Source organism: Equus caballus, chromosome 4, assembly GCF_041296265.1.
Source record: "Equus caballus isolate H_3958 breed thoroughbred chromosome 4, TB-T2T, whole genome shotgun sequence".
Lineage (NCBI taxonomy): Eukaryota > Metazoa > Chordata > Mammalia > Perissodactyla > Equidae > Equus > Equus caballus.
Window position 1 is genome coordinate 39707362 of NC_091687.1, and position 16834 is coordinate 39724195.

At 39.8% G+C, this 16834-nt stretch overlaps 1 protein-coding gene across 8 annotated transcripts in view; it reads right to left on the minus strand.

The window, feature by feature from the left end:
* MTERF1 (mitochondrial transcription termination factor 1) overlaps positions 1-16834 on the minus strand; it is a 154054-nt gene that overhangs the window by 55937 nt on the left and 81283 nt on the right. For 5 of the 8 annotated variants that reach the window (XR_002807401.2, XR_011438171.1, XR_002807403.2 and 2 more), the window contains exons 3-4: positions 3988-4070; positions 2433-2564 (exon numbers count right to left, since the gene is read on the minus strand). The gene's annotated coding sequence lies outside the window, so the exon portion shown is untranslated. Of the gene's footprint in view, positions 1-2432; positions 2584-3987; positions 4071-16834 lie in introns of all 8 variants that reach the window. The other 3 variants (XR_002807402.2, XR_011438170.1, XR_011438173.1) reach the window with 1 other exon arrangement.

Here is a 16834-nt window from a genome sequence, read left to right on the forward strand (position 1 = left end):
ATCATTTAAAGATGGTATAGACATTCTTAAATGTTCAGACTTTCATGAAAGACCTGACTGCTACCAAAACTCACAGTATAACCCTATGCAAGTCAGTGAATCTTCCTGGGCTACAGTTTCCTTGTCTAGAAAATGAGGACCTTGAATTACATTGGCATCCACCAGTCCTAAGAGATACCTCCCTCGAAAAAGAAGTTCCATGTCAAATGACAGGGAGGAAAGCTACAAACAATAGCCGCATTTAGAGACTCAGGATTCACTAGCAACGGATAATGTGTTGGGAAATTAAAGCCTCAGAAAAGTCCTGCAGTAAAGAAATCTGTGTAACTTTGTTTAGTTCCTAATTTCTCAAACTTATTTGACCATAAAACCATTTCCCTGGAAAAATGTCTACAAACATCCCATGAAAGTAGTATCCATTCATTCACTCAAAAAACTGTTTATTGATCATCTCTTATATGCCAGACAGTGCACTGGGTATTGGGGATACAAGAATAAACAATCCCTGTTCTCCTAAAGCCTAGAGTTTAGTTGGGAAGATAGGCAATAAATAAGCAACAAATAAATATATGATTCCAAGTTGAAAAAAGTGCTATGAAGGAAATAAATAGGTTTTTTAATATAAAATAATGACAAAGGGGGCATATTTAGATAAGATAATACGAAAAAGTCTCTAACAGCGTAATATATCAAGATATCATAGTATCTTAAATAATACTAATATAATCTATGAGATATTCATATAATTAGTATCATTTAAGATGATATTTGATGAATGAGAAGTGGACTACATGTAAAGAGCAGAGGAAGGCATTCCAGGCAAAAGACCAGCATCTGTGAAAACCCGTGGTGTGAAACTGCTTAACAAGCTCAGAGAATTGAAAGGCCAGTGAGGTGAGAAAGGAGGAATGACTTCAGGAGAGACTGGAGAGATTGAAAGGGGCCTGATCCTGCAGGACTTCTGGGTCACAGAAAACAGCTTGGGTTTTATTCTAAGCACAATGGAAAGGAGTTTAAACAGGGAAGTGCTCTGATAGAATTTGTTTTTTAAAAGGTCATTCTGGCTGTCCAGTCAAGCACAGTTTGAAGCACCAGGAAGAATACTTAGGAAGAATAATAAAAGGCGGCATTAGTTTTCAACTGCTGCTGTAATAAATTACCACAACCTTGTGGCTGAAACAATACAAATTTATATCATCCAGGTCTGTAGGTCTGATGTCTGACATGGGTCTCACTGAGCTAAAATCTGCAGGTCTGCATTCCTTTCTGGAGGCTCTAGAGAAGAATCAATTTCTTGCTTATTTGGGTTGTTGGCAGAATTCAGTTCCCTATGGTTGTAGAACTGAGGTCCCTGTTTTCTTGCTGGCTGCAAGCTTGGGCTATTCTCAGCTTCTAGAAGCCACTCACAATCCTTGGCTTGTGGCCTCCTTCTTCTCTCTTCAAAGCCAGCAATGGTGGGTCAAGTCTTTCTCATACTTAAAATCTCTCCTCCTCCTTCTTCCATTTCATCTCTCTGACTCAGCCAAGAAATATTCCTTACTTTTAAGAATGCATGTGATTAGGTTGGGCCCACTCAGCTAATCCAGGATAATCTCACCATCTGAAGGCCTATACCCTTAATCACACTGGCAAAGTCCCTTTTGCTGTGTAAGGTAACATGTTCACAGATTCCAGGAATTACAGAGTGCACATCTTTGGGGGTATAGGAGGAAAGGCATTATTTTGCCTACCACAAAAGCTGTGGTAGCGGTTCCAAGTGAGAGATAAGGCAAATTAGACCAGTGTGATGGCAATGGAAAAGGTAAACAGATTTAAGGTGTATTTTGAAGACAGAATTAATAGGCTTGGTGGTGATTGGTTATATGGGTGGAAGGGTGGCTACAAGAGAAGGGAATCAAGGCTGACTGCTAAATTCCTGGTCTTTCAGACTTATCAGTTAAGTGCCAGGGGATATCTTTCATAAAATAAAGGAGGGTGCGAATGAAACCAATTGTAGAAGAAAATTCAAGAGTTCTGTTTTCTGTGGAACATCCCTAGAGAAACATTAACCAGATCACCTGTGAGATTTCTTACTACTTTAACACTCTAAGAAATCTCTAAAAATATCTCTCCTATTCAAAGGTCATATAATTTTTATAATAAAGCATCATTCCTATTATCTTGAGAAATATATATTCAAAGGTGACTTCTTTGTGATTCATCACATTCTTTGGAGTGGAGGGAACCTTGGTATGTTAGTTATCTATTACTGTGTATAAACTTGCCCCAAAATTTAGCAACTTAAAGCAACACCATTTCTGTGGGTCAGGAATCCAGACAGGATTAGCTGGGTCTGCTTCATAGTCTCTCATGAGGCTGTAATCAAGACAGTTAGGGCTGTGGTCTCAACTGAAGGCTCTACCAGGGAAGGATTCAATTCCAAGCTCACTTACGTGGTTATTGGCAGAAGTCAGTTCCTTGAGTGTTGTTCTGAGGGACTTGATTATCACTGACTGTTGATCAGAGGCCACCCTCAGCTCCTTGCCACATGGGCCTCTTCACCATTGCAATTTACTTCATCAAACCTAGCAAGAAAGACAAAGTCTGCCAGGAAGTCACAATCTTTTATAACTTAATCATGGAAATGATATCTCCTCAATGTTTCTATATCCTATTGGTTAGAAGCAAGTTACTTAAGGGGTGGAAATCACACAAAAGGGGAGGCAGGGATCATTGGGTGCATCACAGAGACTACAGACCACACTTGGGGATTGAAGAAACCAAAGAAGAAAAAAAGTAAAAGTGAAAGTCAAAAGGAAAAGTGAGAAAGGCAATCTTCATCTTCTCAACTTTTTTAGGATAGCAGTCCTAAACAGTATCCTTCAGACAGTCGGACAATTACCCTCAAGAGAGGTAATTAGGAAACTAGTTCTGACACAGAAAAGGATACCCCAAGAAGGACTGCAAGTCAGTCTAACAATAACTTCTAAAGATTATAGCAGGAAAAAAAAAAGATTAAAACAAGTTTTTGTTTAATATTTTTAATTCAAAATTAATTTACTAAAAAATAAGACTTTTAGCAGAATTGGAGTAAACATACAGGAAGAAAAGAACAATAATATTTTGTAAAACACACTAGTCAGTTCTCAGCAATAACAGTGAAAAATACAGCAAGCAATTACTAATGGAAATTTCTTAAAAATAGAATGCTTCCAAATTTTCCCATCTTGTATATTATCCTACATTGATTTTTTTTTTTTAAGTAGAAATAAGGGCAAGGGCCACATTCCTGTCTTCTCAAGGAGCATCTGTGACTATGACCTTGGTCTTCCTTTTTTCCTTTCTCTTTTAATTTCTTTCTTTCTTTTTTTTTTTTTTTGAGGAAGATTAGCCCTGAGCTAACTACTGCCAATCCTCCTCTTTTTGTGCTGAGGAAGCCTGGCCCTGAGCTAACATCCATGCCCATCTTCCTCTACTTTATAGGTGGGATGCCTACCACAGCATGGTGTGCCAAGTGGTGCCACGTCCACACCCAGGATCCAAACCAGCAAACCCTGGGCCACTGAAAAGTGGACCGCACGCACTTAACTGCTGCACCAGCGGGCCAGCCCCTCATTTCTTTAACTTTAGGATTACTTGAGTGCTGGTGTATGGAATAAAAGCCTTATAATTTAAACTTTGAAAAATAAACAAAAGTAGACAAATCTAATTATACTATATTATATCAATGTTGGTTCCTTAGTCATAATAAATGTACCATACTCATATAAGATGATAACGATCATGCAAACTGGGTGTGGGGTATATGGAAACTTTCTGTAGTATCTTCATAATTTTTCTGTAATTCTAAAACTATTCTTAAAAATAATTTTTATATTTAAAAAACACAAATCCTAAAATAAACATGTTAATGGAAATGAAAAAAAAATTAGGTAACTCAAACCCTCTAATTTCCTATCCTTATATTGGCAAAGACTCTTCACAGCTTTGGAGTAGGTGCCCAGGTACCTTGATGTTTCAGGGACTCCTGCTATGGGACTTCACCTGCAGTAGGATCCTCAGTGCCAGAACACAGACTCAGCTCCAAATATCTGAAAAAATACCCCATGTTAAAAATCAGTTTAACTCCTCATTCTCTAAGCCAGCAGTCTGGAATAATATCCAAGGGAAACCTTCCTAGAAAAATATCCACAGGGGGTAGGACAGAGTCAAGATGGTGGCATAAGCAGACTCTGGACTTACCTCCTCTCATGGATGCAACAAATTTACAGCTACTCTTTGAACAATTACCCCTGAGAGAGAACTGAAAACTAGATAAAAAGAACCCCACAACAAGGGATGGTGCTGACTAAGGTGAAAGAGGCAGAAATGCCTTTCTGGAGGAAAAAAAAGCCATCTTCAAGCCACAGTGCTTCACAGCCAGCCAAGAGCAATCCTAAGGTACAAGCCTTCCTTGGAGGAGTAGAGGATCTGAGCAAGGGAGTGGTACCACAATAAGCAGCTTTTGGATTCAGTACAACCGAGACAAGGGTCATAATACCTGGCTTTGCTGGCTATTAAGTACAACAGGGAATACCCCAGGAAAGCCATCAGACATAAGGGGGGAAAAGCCTGATCTTAAACGGCCCACACACAAATTCACCCATTTTGGAAAGCAACCTAAAATCACCAGAAAGAAATGTGCACAGTCCTTTGGTGAAAAGAGACTCATTTGATAGGTTCTGCACACATCTCAGCAAGAGGTGAGACCTCCCCAGGGACTGAGACATTAGCGGCAGCCATTACTATGATCTAGCACAGGCATGCTGATACAGACGCTGGCAGACACCATGGGACTTCTTCCTCTGGCCTATTAGCCCAGGGGTCTGCCCCACCCACTAGAGCACTGATTTAATCCAGCTCAGTTAGGACAGGCAGTCTGCCCTAGGGACTGGCCCCACCCAACAAGCCCTTGGGCAACCTGTGGGCCTGCATAGGCAGGGTGCCTGGAAACTCTGCAGGGGGCAAGTGGGTCTGCCCCTGTGGGGCAGGGCATGCACAAGGGGTGGACCCATGTTGGTGGACTATGTAGGGCCTCTGCAGTGAGGTGACTGGGCCCACTTAAGTGGGTCAGGGACCACATACAGGGCAGGACTGCTTTGACAGGTGTGTAGTCCCATAGTAGTGGGGCTTGTCAGCTGCAGCAGACTTGTGCTTCTCAAACAGCCATATAGAGGATTGACCCCATATTCCAAAGCCTGAAACAAGTGGGGGATCCATGCCTGGGGCTGGTCCCACTCAGCTGCAACACAGAGAGCTGACAACAGCCTTGCAGGCCAGAGGCCTATAGCAATTGTAAGCCCCTGAGCTTAGCAACCAGCCACACTGTGGACCTACTCACTTAACAGGAAAACTGCAAGAGGAGTGTGCTAAGAGACCTTGCAGCCAACTGTGCTGGGGTTCCCTATGCCTAATAAAGTGATTGAAGGGACCATAGCAGCCACAGGCACTGAGTATTACAACCAGCTGGCCAGAGGGACAGCCTAGCCTCCTCAGGCACCTGCAGCAGGAGTAACCTTGCCACAACAGAAGGACACACATAGCCCACACAGAGGATACTCCTGGAAATTTGGAACTGGTGACAAGGAGGAAGCAAACTGCTGGACCTCATAAGGCATCTCATACATAAGGTCACCTCTCCAAGATTGGGAGATGTAGCTGATCTACCTGATACATAGATATAAGCACAAAGAAAAAGGCAAAATGAGGAGACAAAGGAATACATTCCAAGTAAAGGAACAGGACAAAACCCTAGAAAAAGAACTAAACAAAACAGCGATAAACAATCTACTGGACAAAGAGCACAAACTAAGAGTCATAAGGAAGCTCACTGATCTTGGGAGAAGAATGCACAAACTCAGGAAGAACTTCAACAAAGAATTGGAAAATATCCAAAAATAAATCAGAAATGAAGAATACAATACAGGAAATGAAAAATTCACTAGAGGGACTCAAAAGCACAGTAGATGATATAGAAGAATGGATCAGCAAGCTGGACAAAAGACTACAGGAAATCACCCAAGCTGAACAGATAAAAGAAAAGAGAATTAAAACTAATGAGGACAGTCTAAGGGACCTCTGGGACAATGTCAAGTGCACTAACATCCATATTATAGGTGTCCCAGAAGGAGAAGAGAGAGACAAACGGGCAGAGAATCTATTTGAAGAAATAATAGCTCAAAACTTTCCTAACCTAAGGAAGGAAAGATATCTAGGTACGGGAAGCACAGAGAGCACGAAACAAGATAAACCCACGAGGCCCACACCAAGACACATTACAATTAAAATGTCAATAATTGAAGATAAAGAAAGAATCCTAACTGCCACAAGAGAAAGGCAACAAGTTACATACAAAGGCAACCCCATAAGGCTATCAGCCAACTTCTCAGAAGAAACCTTACAGGCTAGAAGGGAGGGGCATGATTCATTTAAAGTGCTGAAGGGAAAAAACCTACAGCCAAGAACACTCTACCTGGCAAGGTGATCATTCAGAATGGAAGGTGAGATAAAGAGTTTCCCAGACAAGCACAAACTAAAGGAGTTTATCACCAAGAAACAAGCCTTACAAGAAATGCTAAAGGGACTTATTTAAGTGGAAAAGAAAAGACCACAAATAGGAATAAGAAAATTATCAAAAAAAAAAAAACACAATAAAATCACTGGCAAAGGCAAACAAACAGCAAAGGTAGCAGATCAACAACCTATGAAGCTAAAATGAAGTTCAGAAGACAAAAGTACTAAAATTATCTTTTTCCATGATAAGAGAGTAATGGATACACATGCAGAAAAAAAAAATTAGATATGATAGCAAAAACATAAAATGTGGGAGGAGGGGAGTTGAATAGTAGAGCTTTTAGCAAGAGGTCAAACTAAAGAAACCATCAGTTTAATATAGATTGCTATATATGTAGGTTATTATATATGAACCTTATGGTAATCAAAAGCCAGAAACCTATAATAAATACACAAAAAATTAAGAGAAAGGAACCCAAACTAAAGACTAATACTAAAGAAAGCCATCAAACCACAAGGGAAGATAGCAAGAGAAGAAGAAAGGAACAGAGAAGAACTTCTAAAACACCCAGAAAAAAAGTACCAAAATGGCAATAAGTACATTCTTATCAATAATTACTTTAAAAGTCAATGGACTAAATGCTCCAATCAAAAGACATAGGGTGGCCAACTGGATAAAAACAACAAGACCCATACATATGCCACCTACAAGAGACAAACTTCAAACCTAAACCTCACAAACTGAAAGGGAAGGGATGGAAAAAGATACCCCATGCAAATGGCAATGAAAAGAAAGCTGGGGTAGCAATACCTATATCAGACAAAATAGACTTCAAAACAAAAATTATAACAAGAGACAAAGAAGGGTACTACATAATGATAAAGGGAACAATCCAACAAGAGGATATAACACTTGTAAATATCTATGCACCCAACTTAGGAGCACCTAAATATATAAAGCAATTATTAACAGACATAAAAGGAGAAACAGATAGCAACACAATAATAGTAGGAGATTTTAACACTCCACTTACACCAATGGTTAGATCACCCAAACAGAAGATCAATAAGGAAACATTGGCCTCAAATGACAGATTAGACCAGACAGACTTGGTGGAGATATACACAACATTCCATATAAAAACTGCAGAATACACATTCTTTTCCAATGCTCATGGAACCTTCTCCAGGAGAGATCAAATATTAGGTCACAAAACAAGCCTCAAAAAATTTTAGAAGATCAAAATAAGAGCAAGCATCTTTTTGGAATACAACAGTATGAAACTAGAAATCAACTACAGAAGAAAATTGGAAAAGCCATAAATATGTAGAGATTAAACAAAATGCTACTGAGAAATCAGTGGGTCAATGAAGAAATCAAAGGAGAAATATAAAATACCTGGAGACAAATGAAAATGAAAATATGACATGCCAAAATATATGGGATACAGCAAAAATGGTTCTAAGAGAGAAATTTATAGCAATATAGGCCTACCTCAACAAATAAGAAAAATCTCAAATAAACAATCTAACAGTGCACTAGAAAAAGAAGAAGAAACAAAGTCCAAAATCAGTAGAAGGAAGGAAATAACAAAAATCAGATCAGAAACAAATGAGAGACTAAAGAGAAAACAGAAAAAAATCAATGAAACTAAGAGATGGTTCTTTGAAAAGAAACACAAAATTGACAAACCTTTAGCTAGACTCACCAAGAAAAAAAGAGAGAAGGCTCAAATAAATAAAATCAGAAATGAAAGAGGAGAAATTACAACAGACACCTCAGAAATACAAAAGATTATAAGAGAATACTGTGAAAAGCTAAAAGCTATATACCCCAACAAATTAGATAATCTAGAAGAAATGGATAAATTCTTAGAATCATTCAGCCTTCCAAAACTGAATCAAGAAGGAACAGAGAATCTGAATAGACAAATCACCAGTAAGGAGATTGAAACAGTAATCAAAAACCTTCCAAAAAATAAAAGTCTATGGCCAAACAGCTTCCCTGGTGAAGTCTACCAAACATTCAAAGACTTAATACCTATCCTTCTCAAACTCTTCCAAAAATTGAAGAGGAGGGGAAGCTTCCTAACTCATTCTATGAAGCCAACATTACCCTGATACCAAAACCAGAAAGAACACAAAAATGAAAATTACAGGCCAATATCACTGATGAATATCAATGCAAAGATCCTCAACAAAATACTAGCAAATCGAAAACAACAATAATTAAAAAGATCATACACCATGATCAAGTGGGATTTATTCTAGGGATGCAGGGATGGTTGAACACCCACAAATCAATCAGTGTGATGCACCACATTAACAAAATGAAGAATAAAAATCACATGGTCATCTCAATAGATGCTGAGAAAGTATTTGACAAGATAAAGCATCCATTTAGGATAAAAACTCTCCATAAAATGGGTATGGAAGGAAAGTACCTCAACATAAAAAAGGCCATATATGACAAACCCACAGCTGATATCATTCTCAAAGGAGAAAAACTGAAAGCTATCCCTCTTAAAACAGGAACCAGACAAGGATCCCCACTTTCAACACTCTTATTTAACACTGTATTGGAAGTCCTAGCCAGAGAAATCAGACAAGAAAAAGAAATAAAAGGGATCCAATTTGGAAAGGAGAAGTGAGGCTGTCACTATTTGCAGATGAGATGAGTTTCTATATAGAAAATGCTAATCAATCCGCCAAAAGACTTTTAGAAATAATAAATGAATAGGGTAAAGTTGCAGGATACAAAATCGACATACAAAACTCAGCTGCATTTCTATACACTAACAACAAAGTAGTAGACAGAGAAATTAAGAATACAATCCCATTTACAATCGAAACAAAAAGAACAAAATACCTAGGAATAAGCTTAACCAAAGAGGTGAAAGATCTGTACACCGAAAACTATAAAACATTGTTGAAACAAATTAAAGAAGACACAAAGAAATGGAAGATATTCCGTGCTCTTGGATTGGAAGAATTAACATCGTTAAAATGTCCATACTTCCTAAAGCAATCTACAGATTCAATGCAATCCCTATCAAAGTTCCAATGACACTTTTCACAGAAGCAGAACAATGAATCCTAAAATTTATACAGAATAACAAAAGACCCCAAATAGCCAAAGGAATCCCGAGAAAAAAGAACAAAGCTGGAGTATCACACTCCCTGATTTCAAAATATACTACAAAGTTATATCAAAACAGCATGGTACTGGCACAAAACAGACACAGATCAATGGAACCAAATCAAGAGCCCAGATATAAACCCACATATCTATAGACAGCTAATTTTTGACAAGGGAGCCAAGAACATACAATGGAGAAAGGAAAGTCTCTTCAATAAATGGTGTTGGGAAAACTGGACAGCCACAAGCAAAAGAATGAAAGTAGACAACTATCTTACACCACACACAAAAATTAACTCAAAATGGATTAAAGACTTGGATGTAAGACCCAAAACCATGAAACTTCTAGAAGAAAACATAGGCAGTACTCTCTTCAACATCAGTCCTAGCAGCATATTTTCAAGTACCGTGTCTGACTGGGCAAGGGAAACAATAGAAAAACTAAACAAATGGGACTACATCAAACTAAAAAGCTTCTGCACAGCAAAGGAAACCATCAAAAAAACGAAAAGACAACCTAACAATTGGGAGAAGATATTTGCAAACCATATATCTGATAAGGGATTAATATCAAAAATATATATCGAACTCATACAACTCAACAAAAAAAACAAACAAACAACCCAATCAAAAAATGGGCAGAGGAGATGAACAGACATTTCTCCACAGAATATATACAGATGACCAACAGACACATGAAAAGATGTTCAACATCACTAACTATCAGGGAAATGCAAATCAAAACTACAATGAGATATCACCTCACGCCCATCAAAATGGCTATAATTAACAAAACAGGAAACAACAAGTGTTGGAGAGGATGTGGAGAGAAAGGAACACTTGTACACTGCTGGTGGGAGTGCAAACTGGTGCAGCCACTACGAAAAACAGTATGGAGATGCCTCAAAAAATTAATAGAAGTACCATACAATCCAGCTATTCCACTGCTGGGTCTTTATCCAAAGAACATGAAAACATAAATATGTAAAGGTATATACACCCCTATGTTCATTGCAGCATTATTCACAATAGTCAAGAACTGGAAGCAGGGACAAATAGATAAAGAAGATGTGATATATAGACACAATAGAATACTACTCAACCATAAAAAAGGATGATATCTGGCCATTTGTGACAAAATGGATGGATCTTAAGGGTATTATGCTAAGTGAAATAAGTCAGAGGGAGAAAGTCAAATACCGTATGATCTCACTCATAAATACAAGAGAAAAACAACAACAATCACATAGAGACAGAGATTGGATTGGTGGTTACCAGAGGGGAAGAGGGGCGGCAGGAGGTCAAAAGGGGTAATTAGGCACATGTGTGTGGTGATAGATTATAATTAGTCTTTGAGTGGTGAACATGATGTAATCCACACAGAAATCGAAATATAATGATGTATACCTGAAATTTATATAATGTTATAAACCAATGTTACTGCAATAAAAAAAGTAAAATTAATGAAAATTTAAAAATTTTAAAAAAGAAAAATATTCAAGGGATGGTAAAAGCTATATGCACAGAGTTGTTGCTCCCTATATTATTTACAACATGGTAAAAATTAGAAGCAGCTAAGTGTTCAGCAATAGGAGTATGATTAATTATCTTATGGACAATCTATTCACTGAAACATTTTATAGCCATTAAATGGTGATTATAAAGATTACGTTACAGGAGGGAGAAAGTTTATGGTAGCATACTTATGATTAAGATGGGTGCTTTTAAATCAAAACACAAAAATTTACATAGTATATAAATGTAACTATTGTCTATGACCAAAGGGTCCAGATTATTAATCATAAATAACTCCCCCTCCTTTAGGATGTCTTTATTTACAAATACGTATTACACACCAAGCAGTGTTCTTTTCCTCCATGAACCATATCTTGAAAACAGACTCTTGACACAGAGTTAGAGTAAATGCTTTGAATAACAGCACAACCTGACCCACATCAGATATGAGGGTCATCTGGCAGGCAAACTGGCTGGTGAGGCAAGCATGCCCTCCCCCCACATAGCAACATGTGCTTCTTTTCCCAAGTCATGCTGTGGGTCTAAGAGGACAATCTTTATTGAATCATCCATTCAGCAAACATTTACTGAACATCAACCAGGTGGCAGGCACTCTGCAAAATGCTGGTGATCCAGTGGTGAGCAAAATGGACATGTCTCTTGCCCTCGTGGAATTTACAGCCTAGTGAAAGACATAAATAATCCCACCAATATATATAGTAGAAAATTATGTTCCTACTATGAAAGGAAATACAGAGTGCTATGAAAGAATATTATTGGAGGACTTAATTTATATGAAGAACCATTTTTGCTCAAATATGTAGCACACATCAAGCACTCTCTGAGGGTTATTTGTTAACATGAAAATGTTGGGGACAGTGTGAGCTGTAAATGTCCATTCAGCTCATTCACAAAGATTTACAATAAAACCTTGCTGTAAGTCTTCCAAGTACAGAACCATGTACTTCCCTAACTTCTCAGCTTTCGTATGACTCCACTAAATGCTCCAAATCCTCAGCAGAAACATTCTCATCTCACTTTTTCTAGAGCTGGCCTCACATTTAATCTTGGAAAAGATTTCACCACCCACTATAGACCTAAATCCTTTCTTTTTTTACTCTTCTCACACACATACACACACACACACACATAAAAAAAATTAAGAAAAGGAAAAATGCATAATAGCTGCAGAAATGCTAGGTATGTAACACACTTACAGCTGGTCTACCTGGCACCTAAACCCCCTTTCTCCGGCATGACCCTAACATTCATCTGGGGATCTACTCCTTCTCCACTCTCAGCCTGATATACTGGATGGATGACCTTCATGTAGGTGAGGGATTTAGGAATCATGTAACCAGTTCTCAGTTTACTCCTTTGGAAATTCTGCACAGGAACTACCTCCTCCTTTAGAATGCAGCATTAATTGTATCTTTGGATCTCGGCAGAAACATCCATTTTAATATTCTGGTACACATTTGAACATCATCCATCACCTATTTTGCAAAGGAAAAAAGTTGAAAACTGCTTCAATGTTTTTACATTTCCTACAGAGTCCAAAATGAGAAGTCTGACCCTGAGATAATCATAGCAAGAACCAAGCTCATATTTTTGGTATTCAGAGAACTTTGAAGAATTTAGAGAAAAGCAATCAAGATGATTAAGGAATATAAAAGTTAAGGATAAAGGAATCATGGTTTCCTAAAAGTAAATACCTAACTATAATCCTCACATATAAGAATGTCTACACCCCAGGGAAGCGTGTCAGGCTAGTTTATCTAAACTCATAGCAAGTTTGACTTGGCTACAACAGAACAGATGAACCTAAATCCTGGCAGAAGTTATTAAATATTTTAAGATGTTACCAATGGAGGCCATAGGTCCTTCTTTAGAAGCCTCAAAAATAGAAAAGCCTCTCTTTAAAATAGCTGAGCCGAAGTCTTGCTCTAAAACAGGGCGTGGCCTCTTTAACATACCATGAACATTTTGCATGTGTGGCCATTGCTGGTTCTCCCACTCTAGTCTCTTTGGGTCCCTTACTGGTGCCCTTTGCTCTAATCTCCTTGCTTTTATCTTTGATATTTCCTGTTTCTCAACATTCTGTGCAAGGCAGTTTCTGGTTAGCTTCTGACAACTGTCTCAGTTTAGAAGAAGAAGTGAAGACAAATTCTCCATCCATAACTGAAACATAACACTATGCCTAGATTTATGGTTTTGAAAGGCCTTGAGATGTTTTCTCACTTCTGCCATCACAGAATTTCCCTCTAAAGTCTGAACTTGGTTTTAGTATCCTATAGAATTCTGCAGTTGGAGAGGAAGACTTCAAAGATTTTAAGATTCTGACAGTTTCTGGAAGGATTTTATCGGCTGCAAGTTATAATTGAAATTATTTACTTGCTGTTCAGTTTAATATGTTGAAACATTTCTAAATAGGCTACCTCAGGCCTTTCAGTGCTATCTAGAATAATGATGTAAAAACTGTACAGTACTGTGGGACAAAAAAGATAAGATCAGAGGAAAATAGTTCAAGTAACCCAAAGAATTTTTTTAATAAACCCTTCTATGTTTTTGTCACAAATATTCTCCCCCTGCCCTGCAACCCTAGTGTATATTATCCTTGCATATGGAGTTTCCAAGTGTGGTTAAGGAATTCTGTCATCTGTGTGTGTGAGTGTGTGTGTGTGTGTATGTGTGTGTGACATTTACGTATATACATAACATACATAAGAGTTGGTGGCACATAAGATGTATCATCTCTCCTCCAAACCTCAATGAAGAAGAAAAAAATATTTTGGAGATGAAAACTAATATTTACATATAGATAGATGCCGCTACCTCAAGCTCCGAGCTTACTGTTCCTTTCTCATCCTGCAGCCCTGCAGCAAGGGTGTGCCCAGCACCGCATGCTATTTTTTCTCCATCTCAGGAATTCTGAGTTTCCACAAGTGAAAAGCAAAGGATATCATGAGTTCACAATTTAAAACCTCCATGTGTAGGAAAGTTCAGTATTCATCATTGTCTTCAACAGAACCAAAAAGGTCACATAGGACAGGATATTTAAGAAAACTATGATAAGCTATTGACTGAGAAGATTAAATGATCCAATCTGATATTTCTGCAAGATCTAATTCAAAAGGCCAAGGCATCATTCCAGTCAATCAAGTTGAAAAGAAAAGAGGCTTATTTTTATAATCCATCTTTCCTCAGTAAGGTTGGTTTCCATAGCCACAGGCTTGTCACCCAGCTGGTTTGGTTAATGATGATGCTGGGGAGGCAACAACATGGGTCTTTATTTCTCCATCTCTATTTGCAAAATGCAGCCAAATTGGTTCTAGAAGTTGTCTGAGGAGACTCTTTCCCCAGAGAGGAAAATACATGGCTTTCTGATCAGTAATATCCTCAATAAAAGGGACAGACAGAATTCTGGGCTTGGGGCCAGCCCAGTGGCACAGCAGTTAAGTTCACATGTTCCGCTTCTCGGCGGCCCGGGGTTCTCCAGTTCAGATCCCAGATGCGGACATGGCACTGCTTGACACGCCATGCTGTGGTAGGCGTCCCACATATAAAGTAGAGGGAGATGGGCATGGATGTTAGCTCAGGGCCAGGCCCCCTCAGCAAAAAGAGGAAGACTGGCAGTAGTTAGCTCAGGGCTAATCTTCCTCAAAAAAAAAGAATTCTGGGTTTCTCTACAACCCAATACTCTCTTAGGGAGCAGTAATAGGGCCATGGAATTCCCCTCAGACTGAGGGGAAGGGAAAACAAATCCATGGCCCTATCAAACAACTCAGGTGGTTTTTCATTAACACTCAGAAGTTCCAGGGTTTCTTTCAGAACCTCAGCTGCCTCATCTGTAAACAGAAAGGTTTACTCAGTCTCTTCTGTTCCAACATGCTTAGATCCTACTTCTCGACCTAACAATTTCTGTTCCACCATAAACACTTCTCATGAACTCTTCTCTCCCATTTCTCTTTCCCAATGTTGGCCACAAAACCAAGTCCTAGTACCCAAAAGGATACCCTGCTGGCTTATTAAAGCAAAAGCCATAGGATTTATCCACCTTTGTAATGCACTCTTTTAGCTCTAGCCTGATTAGGAACCAAACACTCAAGCTATAGAACACTAAATTTGGGCCAGCCCAGTGGCACAGCAGTTAAGTTCACATGTTCCGCTTTGGCCACACAGGGTTTGCCAGTTCAGATCCCAGGTGCGGACCTATGCACTGCTTGTCAAGCCATGCTGTGGCAGGTGTCCCACATATAAAGTAGAGGAAAATGGGCATGGATGTTAGCTCAGGGCCAGTCTTCCTCAGCAGAAAGAGGAAGATTGGTGGCAGATGTTCACTCAGGGCTAATCTTCCTCAAAAAAAAAAAAGAACACTAAATTTGTCAAAAATGCATCTCGAGACATCTCATCAAGACGGCAGCATAAGCAGAATGAACTCATCCCCTCCCATGAACACAACCAGGATACAACTATTTTTGGAAAAATTACCCTGGAGAGAAAACTGAAAACTGGATAAAAAGAACCCCCACAACAAGGGACAGTCCTGACTAAAGTGGAAGAGGCAGAAATTCCTGCTGGAGAGGAAAAAAGCCACCTTTGGGAGCAGCAGAGCTTGTCAGCTGGCCAGGCGGGAGCCACCCTAAGGTACACAGCCCTCCCTGGAGGAGTGAGGTCCGGAGTGGGGGCCAATACTGCTATAAGCATACTTCAGATTCAGCCTAACTGAGACAAGGGTCTTACTCTCTGGCTTCACTGGCTATCAACTGCAGCGAGGATACCCCCAAAAAAGCTATCAGCCAAAAGCCCAAAAGACCTACATCTTAAAGGGCCCAGGCACAAACCTACTCATTGCAGCAACCTAAAATTACCAGAGAGAAGGCTGACAGTCCTTTGGTGAAATGAGACTCACCTGGTAGGCTCTGGGGGCATCTTGGTGAGAGGAGGGACCTCTCCAGAGAATGAGACATTGGTGGGGGCCATTGTTCTGACCTGGTCCAGGTATGCTGACATGCTGACACAGACCCCTATAGGCACCACTGAGGTTCTCCCCTTGGCCTGTTAGCCCAGGGGTCTGCCACACTCACTAGAGCACAGATTTAATCCAGTTCAGCCAGGGCAGGCAACCTGCCCTAGGGACCAGCGCTATCCAACACCAAGCCCTCAGGCTACTTTTCAGCCTGCATTGACTGGGTGCCTCGATCCTCTACAGGCAGGCGAGGGTGTCCACCTCTGTGGGGCAGGGCCTGTGTGAGGACTAGGAGAACTGTGGGGGGCATTGGTGGAGAGGTGGGGACCTCTGCAGTGTGACATCGGGGTACACTCCATGGGGGTGGGAAGTGTGCACGGACCAGGACTCTGTTGACGGTGTGTGTGGTCCTGTGGGGGATAAGGCTTATCAGCGGCAGAAGACCTGGCTTCACAAATAGCCATAAAAAGGATCAGCCCCACCTTCCAAAGCCTGAAACAATTGAGTGCTCCTGTGACTAGGGCCAGCCCCACTCAGCTGCACTCCTAAGAGAACTGACAACAGCCATGTAGGCCTGAGGCTATCACAACTGTATGCCCCTGAGCCTAGCAACCAGCTACACTGGGTACCAACCCAATTAAGAGGAAAACTGCAATAGGAGTGTGGTGATAGACTTTGGA